The 10898-nt window shown below is 44.8% G+C and overlaps 1 pseudogene; it reads left to right on the forward strand.

Annotated features, from left to right (window-relative positions):
- LOC108802700 overlaps positions 1-10898 on the forward strand; it is a 39208-nt pseudogene that overhangs the window by 27740 nt on the left and 570 nt on the right.

Here is a 10898-nt window from a genome sequence, read left to right on the forward strand (position 1 = left end):
AGCCAAGGGGCGTGTCGGGGGGGTGGCGGGCGAGGTGAGCAGTGCCGGGAATTCTGGGACATGGTCCAGGAACAGACGAGGGGCGTGTCTGGGTGGTGACGGTATCATTGTGTGTGTCAGGTTCCTATAAGGTGTCAGGATGTCTCTGTCTATTTCTCCATGGAGGAGTGGGAGTATCTAGAAGGACACCGGCATCTCTACAAGGACGTGGTGATGGAGAATGCCCCGCCCCTCACATCACCGGGTAAGAGGAGAGAGCAGTACGGAGGCTCCACCTAGTTCCCCCATCATCTGATACACACATAGAAACAATGTATTCAGTCAGTGTGTGTGTCTCCTACAGATGGATCCAGTAAGAGGAACCCACCAGAGAGATGTCCCCGCCCTCTGTATTCCCGGGATTCCACACAGGAAGATCTCACCATCCCCCACCATGATCAGGTAGGTGGGGTGAAGCATGTAGATTGAAAAATGTATCCGAATCTATGAAATGACATTCTTCTATGTAATCTCTCGTTCCTTTTTATAAACGTATTCTATCATCTTTTGTGTTTAGGATGAAGAACGGAAAGACATGAAAGTTGAGGTTAAAGTAGAAGAAGAAGAGACGTTGGTGAGGAGAGCTCGGCAGTCTACGGAGGAGGGTGAGATGATTATGGAAAGGAGACCTATTGAGGTGGAGGAAGGTCCTTCTCCATTCTCAGTTACAATGTCATCAGCGTATACATCGTGGTCCTCGGTGAGGTTTGGGTGTATTGGATCTTTCATCTGTAATGTGGTCATAGTTTGGTATGATGATCTCACCCAGCTCCGTGGCTCTGAGGAACTTCTTTGTTCTCCACCAAGATATCGGACTTCTGAATAAAAGGCTTAAAACTATTATTTATATAAAATTCACTTTTTTTTTTTTTTACAGATGGAAGTTTTATTCTGAATTCTTCGGAGGGAGATACAATATTACCTCTGGATGTTATGCCAGAAGATGACCTCACACAACATTCTCCAGGAGTGAATCCCATTACTCATAATAGACATCACAGACCGTCCCATTCGGAGAAATCAATGAGTCCCTCTTATCCTGAGGGATCTTCTGATCAATCACATACCATGACTTCAGACCTCCATCTGAGATCTCACAGTGCGGAGAGATCAACAGATCCATCTAATCCCAAAGAGTCGTCTTTACCTGAGGGAGGTCAGAGAGGAGTGATTTCGTTGTCATCTTTAGATTGTGAGAAATCTCACACTAAAAGCAGTGCACCATCCAAACAGCAGAGGAGTCTCCCGGGTAAGCGTCCTTTTACATGTTCAGAGTGCGGAAAAAGTTACCCGAACAAACAACACCTTCTTACGCACCAGAGAACTCACACAGGGGAGCGTCCTTTTTCATGTTCGGAATGTGGGAAATGTTTCACCAGCAATGGAAACCTTTCTACACACAAGCGAGTTCACACGGGTGAGCGTCCTTTTTCATGCTCAGAGTGTGGAAAGTGTTTCTCTCAGAAGGCCAGCCTTCTTAGACATCACAGAGGCCACACCGGTGAGCGTCCCTATTTATGCTCAGAGTGTGGAAAATGTTTCACTGAGAAAAAAGTACTCCAAAGACACCAAAGAATTCACACAGGTGAACGTCCTTATTCGTGTCCAGAATGCGGTAAAAGTTTTGTTGACAGAGGAGACCTTACTAATCACCAGAGAATTCACACAGTTGAGCGTCTTGTTTCACGTTTAGAATGTGGGAAATGTTCCACTGAGAAAAAATAAATTATTTGTACACCAAAAAAATCAAGTTTCATTTTATTGTATGTTTATCACTTACTGATTTTTTAGAATAAAATAAGTTCTATAATTTTTCTGTTACCAATGTCCATAATTTTAAGATTGGTGATGGGAATGAGCTCGGTTCATAGAGAGTCCTCCATTGGTGATGGGAATGAGCTCGGTTCATAGAGAGTCCTCCATTGGTGATGGGAATGAGCTCGGGTCATAGAGAGTCCTCCATTGGTGATGGGAATGAGCTCGGTTCATAGAGAGTCCTCCATTGGTGATGGGAATGAGCTCGGTTCATAGAGAGTCCTCCATTGGTGATGGGAATGAGCTCGGTTCATAGAGAGTCCTCCATTGGTGATGGGAATGAGCTCAGTTCATAGAGAGTCCTCCATTGGTGATGGGAATGAGCTCGGTTCATAGAGAGTCCTCCATTGGTGATGGGAATGAGCTCAGTTCATAGAGAGTCCTCCATTGGTGATGGGAATGAGCTCAGTTCATAGAGAGTCATCCATTGGTGATGGGAATGAGCTCAGTTCATAGAGAGTCCTCCATTGGTGATGGGAATGAGCTCAGTTCATAGAGAGTCATCCATTGGTGATGGGAATGAGCTCAGTTCATAGAGAGTCCTCCATTGGTGATGGGAATGAGCTCAGTTCATAGAGAGTCATCCATTGGTGATGGGAATGAGCTCAGTTCATAGAGAGTCCTCCATTGGTGATGGGAATGAGCTCAGTTCATAGAGAGTCCTCCATTGGTGATGGGAATGAGCTCAGTTCATAGAGAGTCCTCCATTGGTGATGGGAATGAGCTCAGTTCATAGAGAGTCCTCCATTGGTGATGGGAATGAGCTCAGTTCATAGAGAGTCCTCCATTGGTGATGGGAATGAGCTCAGTTCATAGAGAGTCATCCATTGGTGATGGGAATGAGCTCAGTTCATAGAGAGTCCTCCATTGGTGATGGGAATGAGCTTGGGTCATAGAGAGTCCTCCATTGGTGATGGGAATGAGCTTGGGTCATAGAGAGTCCTCCATTGGTGATGGGAATGAGCTCAGTCCATAGAGAGTCCTCCATTGATGATTGGAATGAGCTCAGTCCATAGAGAGTCATCTATTGATGATTGGAATGAGCTCAGTCCATAGAGAGTCATCCATTGATGATTGGAATGAGCTCAGTCCATAGAGAGTCATCCATTGGTGATGGGAATGAGCTCGGTTCATAGAGAGTCCTCCATTGGTGATGGGAATGAGCTTGGTTCATAGAGAGTCATCCACTGTTGATCGGAATGAGCTCAGATCATAGAGAGTCCTCCATTGGTGATGGGAATGAGCTCAGTTCATAGAGAGTCATCCACTGGTGATCGGAATGAGTTTGGTTCATAGAGAGTCATCCACTGGTGATCGGAATGAGTTCGGTTCATTGAGAGTCATCCATTGGTGATGGGAATGAGAGCGGTTCATAGAGAGTCCTCCATTGGTGATGGGAATGAGCTCGGTTCATAGAGAGTCCTCCATTGGTGATGGGAATGAGCTCAGTTCATAGAGAGTCATCCACTGGTGATCGGAATGAGTTTGGTTCATAGAGAGTCATCCACTGGTGATCGGAATGAGTTCGGTTCATTGAGAGTCATCCATTGGTGATGGGAATGAGAGCGGTTCATAGAGAGTCCTCCATTGGTGATGGGAATGAGCTCGGTTCATAGAGAGTCCTCCATTGGTGATGGGAATGAGCTCAGTTCATAGAGAGTCCTCCATTGGTGATGGGAATTAGCTAGGTTCATAGAGAGTCCTCCATTGGTGATGGGAATGAGCTCGGTTCATAGAGAGTCCTCCATTGGTGATGGGAATGAGCTCCGGTCATAGAGAGTCATCCATTGGTGGGCATTCGTTGGATGGAGAGTCCAGAAGCTCCAGGTCCACACACGTGTCAGCAGATAGTCTAAGGCAAGATGGAGCTACTACAAATACCACATCCAATATTACTATGGCCACCATCTTGGTTCTTCTCATGAGGGTCACAGTGATGGGCTCCATTATTTTACAGTCAATTTCCTCATCACTGATATGGAGGTCATCATCATCCGCGGCTTACAGACTATGTCAGTGTCATGTGATTACAGTGTCCCCTTTGGTGGTCTGTGCGGAAGGACCCTCTTTGCAATGGAGGTCAGTGGAGATGTCACCTTAGATTAGTGCGTCGTGGAGAATTGTCCCATTACAGCAAAAATAAACCTGGCCGTGGGTTGTAAAAAATTATTCCTGATGACCGATGTGAGTCCTCCTGACATCTGAATAGAGATGAAAAAATGATCACAAACAGAGAATTCTCACTTTATATATCAATGTCGATTGGACCCAGAAACTTCCATCAGAATATTATAACCGAGGCTGCAGAACTTATATCCTCCACAAGGTGGAGACATCACTCATTGCCTGTGGAAATCAGATGGGAAGTGGCCTTAGACTGAGACAGGAAGTGATGTAAGGAATAAACAGGAAGTGAGGTCACATATTAATAGGAAGTTCCAGGTTAAAGTTGAGTAGAGAGGGGACATTGCTGGAACTGGAAGCACTGGAGGTAATAAGATATTATTTAAATATATACACCCAGTAAACCCCCCCTCCCCCCACTAGATTTGCTTTCGTCCTCTCTAGTCACTGTGACATCTTCTATCTCCAGAAGATACCACTACACGCACAACAAGAGCCATTTATCCAACCGTCCATCCAGAGCCGCCATTTATAGACCGGATACATGCTAAATATAGAGCCATTTATCCAACTGTCCATCCAGAGCTGCCATTTATAGACCGGACACATCCTAAATATAGAGCCATTTATCCAACTGTCCATCCAGAGCCGCCATTTATAGACCGGATACATCCCAAATATAGAACCATTTATCCAACCGTCCATCCAGAGCCGCCATTTATAGACCGGATACATCCTAAATATAGAGCCATGTATCCAACTGTCCATCCAGAGCCGCCATTTATAGACCGGATACATCCTAAATATAGAACCATTTATGCCACTGTCCATCCAGAGCCTGAAAAGGTCTACTTCTATTGAGGACCACATCTACTTGATTCACGAAAAAGATAATTGGGACCGAACATTTTAGTAAAATGGAAACTTACAATCTGTAATCCCAGTGTAAGAATAGTTTGTGAAGTATTTAGATGTAAAATGACGTGAGAAAGTGGAACTTATCAACTGGAGAATAGATGAGAGTCCTCTTGTTTCTTCTATTCTTAAACCACTGACGGCCACAGAGTAGGAGTAAGAGGGCTGCATGTGGCCCGTATAACAAATGTTTGACATGCCGATCTGATCCTTCTATCCAAATACATAAAATGACGCTTTGGATAAGTAGCACTCAAAATGTCATCTCTGACTTTATTGCAGATCATTAAAAAAAGGGGGCCAGTTATATTGTAGAAGAAGAGGTCCGAGAGAGACTGATGAGAACTTTGGAGGAACGTTGTGGAGACGTCTTCATCCTCATATAGTGCAAATAGTTATCGGTTTATTATTCGTTGGGGGAGTGTCCTGTGTAGATCACATGACCATATCAAGAAGCATGGACAAAAACCAAAACCAAGTGACTGAGAGGATATTGGACTTCATCCTGGAGATCATCTACCTGCTGACCGGAGAGGTGAGGAGGATTCTGGGAGGTCACATGGCATCACTTTTCTCTTAATGCAATGAGACTTGACTAAAGAGGTGAGGAGGATTCTGGGAAGTCTTTAGTATTTGTTTTCTCATTTACTCAGGATTATAAAGTAGTGAAGAAATTATCTGGTGATCCATTAACAACCATTCATGGGATATCACCCATCAAAGTGCCACCAACTCACTCCATGACACCTGAGAGAAAAGAGCAGAAGATTCTAGAAGTCACCAAGAAGATGATGGAGCTGCTGACGGGAGAGGTGAGCGGTGCCGGGAATTCTGGGACATGGTCCAGGAACAGACAAGGGGTGTGTCTGGGTGGTGACTATATCATTGTGTGTGTCAGGTTCCTCTAAGGTGTCAGGATGTCTCTGTCTATCTCTCCATGGAGGAGTGGGAGTATCTAGAAGGACACCGGGATCTCTACAAGGACGTGGTGATGGAGAATGCCCCGCCCCTCACATCACCGGGTAAGAGGAGAGAGCAGTACGGAGGCTCCGCCTACATCCCCCATCATCTGATACACACATAGAAACAATGTATTCAGTCAGTGTGTGTGTTTCCTACAGATGGATCCAGTAAGAGGAACCCACCAGCGAGATGTCCCCGCCCCCTGTATTCCCGGGACTCCACCCAGGAGGATCTCACCATCCCCCACCATGATCAGGTAGGTAAGATGAAGTTATCTATGAAATAACATTCTTCTGTGCAATATCTTGTTCCTTTTTATAAATCTATTCCATCATGTTTAGGGTGAAGAGCTAAAAGACATCAAAGTTGTGTTTAAAGAGGAAGAAGAGATGTTTGTGAGGAGAGCTCGGCAGTCTACGGAGGAGGGTGAGATGATTATGGAAAGGAGACCTAAAGCATGAACACATAGAATGTATGAATACACAGTGACTGCTAAAGTGTGTGGCAGATGAATGGTACTCGAAATGTCCAGGCCTTGCCAGCAATGGTGCCTCTAAGAGGAATCACAGATGTAGTTCTCCATGAAGATGTGGAGATGATGGTGGTTGGGCTCCTGCAGATATTCCTCCTTCAATTGCTCCTCTAAAAGTGGAGTCTGGGTTTCCCAGGATGAATCTGTTTCAATCTTCTCTGATTGAAGGATGGAAGTCTCGCAGCAGTCAAAATACAGATAAAAAAGTTTATATACTTATATGAGGTAGGAGCCCAAGACAACATAAAAAAATAGCAGTAGAACCATCTCAACCCTATGCTGGTGGCATGGCCATGTATATTTTTGAATTTAAATAGACATCGCATAATTTTTTTTAAATTAATATGTCAGGTAGACCAAGTTCCCGTGGAAGACTTTTGACTATTTTTACAGCTCTCACAGAAAATGATCCTTTTCATACGCAGAATATTAATGTGCAGCCTTTAGTGATGTCCAAGGACGCACTTGAAGATCCCAACAAATGAGGAGGAGACACTGTACACCATATGAAGGTCCATCTCCATCCCTCAATATAACGTCATGTGACCAACAAATGAGGAGATACTGTACACCATATGAAGGTCCATCTCTGATCTTCAGTAGGTCTCCTATAATTGAGGTGGAGGAAGGTCCATCTCCATTCTCACAGTTACAATGACACCAATGTAGAAGTTCTGGTCTTCGGTGAGGTTTGGATGTGTCGGATCCTTTATCTGGATTGGGGTCATAGTTCGGTGTGATGATTGCACACAATTCCATGGCAGGGCTCTGAGGATCTCCTTAGTGCTCCACCAACATTTGTGACTTCTGAATACAAAGTTTGAAAATTTTGTTTCCATTTTATATAAAATGTACTTTCTTACAGATCGACGTTTTGTTCTGAATTCCTTGGAGGGAGATCCAACATTACCTCTAGATGGTAAGGCAGAAGATGATGACATCACACAACATTCTCCAGGAGTGAATCCCATTACTTATAATATTCATCACAGATCTTCCCATTTAGCAAGCTCAATGGATCCGTCTAATCCTGAGGAATCTTCTGGTCAATCCCACGCTATGACTTTAGACCTCCATCTGAGATCTCACAGTGCGGAGAGATCAACAGATCCATCTAAATACAAGGATCCTTCTTTATCTGATGGAGGTCACACAGGAGATAGTTCATTATCATCTTTAGATCGTGAGAAATCTCATACAAAAAATAGAGCACCATCTAAACAGCAGAGAAATCCCTCGGGTGAGCATCTTTTTTCATGTTCAGAATGCGGGAAAAGTTTCACTAACAAACATAGCTTTCTTATACACCAGAAAACTCACACAGGTGAGCGTTCTATTCCATGTTTGGAGTGTGGGAAATTTTTTTCTCACAAAGGAAACCTTCTTACACACCAGCGAATTCACACGGGTGAGCGGCCTTATGCGTGCTCAGAGTGCGGGAAATGTTTCAGTCAGAAAGCCAGCCTTCTCAGACATCACAGAGGCCACACCGGCGAGCGCCCCTATTTATGTTCCGAGTGTGGAAAAAGTTTCACTGAGAAAGAAGTACTCATCAGACACCAAAGAATTCACACAGGAGAGCGTCCTTATTCATGTCCAGAATGTGGGAAAAGTTTTGTTGATAGAGGAGACCTTATTAAACACCATAGAACTCACACAAGTGAGCGTCCTTTTTCATGTTCAGAATGTGGGAAATGTTTCAGTCAGAAAAAAAAATTGGTTTCGCACAAGAAAATTCACACCGGTAAACTTCTTTATTCATGCCCAGAGTGTGGCCAGTGTTTTAGTCATAAATTAATCCTTCTTAGACACCAGAGATGTCACACAGGTGAGCGTCCCTATTTATGATCAGAGTGTGGAAAGTGTTTTACTAAAGAGAAGAAGTCTCATTAAACACCAAAGAATACAAACCTTATCCGTGTTCAGAGAGCAAAAAATGTTATTCCAGGAGAGGAGATCTTCATAAACAACAGAGAATTCACCTAGGTGAGCACTCCTATTCATATTTAGCATTCAGGGCAATGTTTTACTGAGAAGGGACAACTTCTTATACACCAGAAAATGAACGCTGGTGACAGATCTTTTTTCACGTCCAGAGTGTGGAGCTTGCTTTTTTGCAGAAACAAAACTTTTTATACACCAGCATTCACACAGGTGAGCGTCCTTTATCATGCTCAGAGTGCGGAAACTTTCATTCAAAAAGGAGAACTGTGGGAAAGCTGTCATTTGCCTTGTGGAAAATATTTTACAGTAAAGTAAAAAATCATTCATATCATTCTCCATGAAATAATCGTCCAGCAGTCGGAGTAGAAGCCTCATAATCGGTGTATGTAGACCCGGGAACTCTAGAGATAGGAGACCCGGGAACTCTAGAGATAGGAGACCCGGGAACTCTAGAGATTGAAGGAGACCCGGGAACTCTAGAGATAGGAGACCCGGGAACTCTAGAGATAGGAGACCCGGGAACTCTAGATATAGGAGGAGACCCGGGAACTCTAGAGATAGGAGACCCTGGAACTCTAGAGATAGGAGACCCGGGAACTCTAGAGATTGAAGGAGACCCGGGAACTCTAGAGATTGAAGGAGACCCGGGAACTCTAGAGATAGGAGACCCGGTAACTCTAGAGATAGGAGACCCGGTAACTCTAGAGATAGGAGACCCGGTAACTCTAGAGATAGGAGACCCGGTAACTCTAGAGATAGAAGGAGACCCGGGAACTCTAGAGATAGAAGGAGACCCGGGAACTCTAGAGATAGGAGACCCGGGAACTCTAGAGATAGAAGGAGACCTGGGAACTCTAGAGATAGGAGACCCGGGAAGTCTAGAAATAGGAGGAGACCCGTGAACTCTAGAGATAGGAGACCCGTGAACTCTAGAGATAGTAGACCCGTGAACTCTAGAGATAGAAGGAGAGCCGGGAACTCTAGAGATAGGAGGAGACTCGGGAACTCTAGAGATAGGAGGAGACCTGGCAACTATATAGAGAGAGGCGCCGCGGGACCACAAGAGATAGGAGACCCGGGAACTCTAGAGATAGGAGTAGACCCGGGAACTCTAGAGATACGAGTAGACCCGGGAACTCTAGAGATAGAAGGAGACTCGGGAACTCTAGAGATAGGAGACCGAGGAACTCTATAGATAGGAGGAGACCCGGCAACTCTAGAGATAGGAGGAGACCCGGCAACTCTAGAGATAGGAGGAGACCCGGCAACTCTAGAGATAGGAGGAGACCCGAGAACTCTAGAGATAGAAGGAGACTCGGGAACTCTAGAGATAGGAGGAGACCCGGCAACTCTAGAGATAGGAGGAGACCCGGCAACTCTAGAGATAGGAGACCCGGCAACTCTAGAGATAGGAGGAGACCCGGGAACTCTGAAGATAGAAGGATCTTCTCGTGGAAGGATAGACCCCAGTGGTGAGCTCTGCAGTGTAGTGGGGGTGAGGCCAAAATGAGAAAGAGAGAATTGGACCCGGCAACTCTAGAGACAGAAGTAGATCTGGCAATTCTAGAGATATAATTAGATCCGTCAACTCTAGAGATAGGAGACCCAGGAACTCTAGAGATAGAAGTAGACCCGGCAACTCTAGAGATAGAAGTAGACCCGGCAACACTAGAGATAGAAGTAGACTTGGGAACTCTAAAGATAGGAGACCCGGGAACTCTAGAGATAGAAGTAGACCCGGCAACTCTAGAGATAGAAGTAGACCCGGCAACATTAGAGATAGAAGGAGACCCGGGAACTCTGGAGATAGAAGTAGACCCGGCAACACTAGAGATAGAAGGAGACCCCGGGAAATCTGAAGATAGAAGGAAACCCGGGAACTCTAGAGATAGAGGTAGACCCGGAAAGGTCTATTATCCAACTAGTCTCAGATCTTCTCGTGGAAGGATAGACCCCAGTGGTGAGCTCTGCAGAGTATTGGGGGTGAGGCCAAAATGAGAAAGATCGCAGGGTGTGGTTTGATAATTATAGACCTGCTGGGAATGAATTATAGAAAGACAACAGAACTAAACTGTTATACATGGCAATATGTGGCACCACACTGGAAATTATGAGAAGGAGATGGGCAATAAAGACGGGTAACACACCGACTACCAATGAACGGACAACCATACCAATAGACAAGCAACAGACAACCAATGGCAGCAACAGACAACCAAGAAAATGCCGGAGCATCTAATCCAATCAGGATTTGTCTTACCGATAAACTTTTTTTTAAAGGCAGTGTTTATAAATTTTACAGATGAACATGTCGCGTTATAAACAACAATCAAGAATAATAAACCATTATAATTCACTCAATAGTGTTTGCCTCTTATTGCAGTAGATTGTGGGATCAGTAAAATACATCATAGAGGAGATCTACATGTAAATGACAAATGGAACTCTCATTACATTGACAGCAACCAGGATCGTAGAGGTTGAAGCAAGCCAAATCGAGAGGCAGACCCAGCTGTACACTCCCCCGTTCGTTCCGCCAGTCAGCACTGGAGGATCGGGGGGGGGG

The sequence above is a fragment of the Nanorana parkeri genome, unplaced genomic scaffold (genome assembly GCF_000935625.1).
Source record: "Nanorana parkeri isolate BGI_ZX_2015 unplaced genomic scaffold, ASM93562v1 scaffold3041, whole genome shotgun sequence".
NCBI classification, from domain to species: Eukaryota; Metazoa; Chordata; class Amphibia; order Anura; family Dicroglossidae; genus Nanorana; species Nanorana parkeri.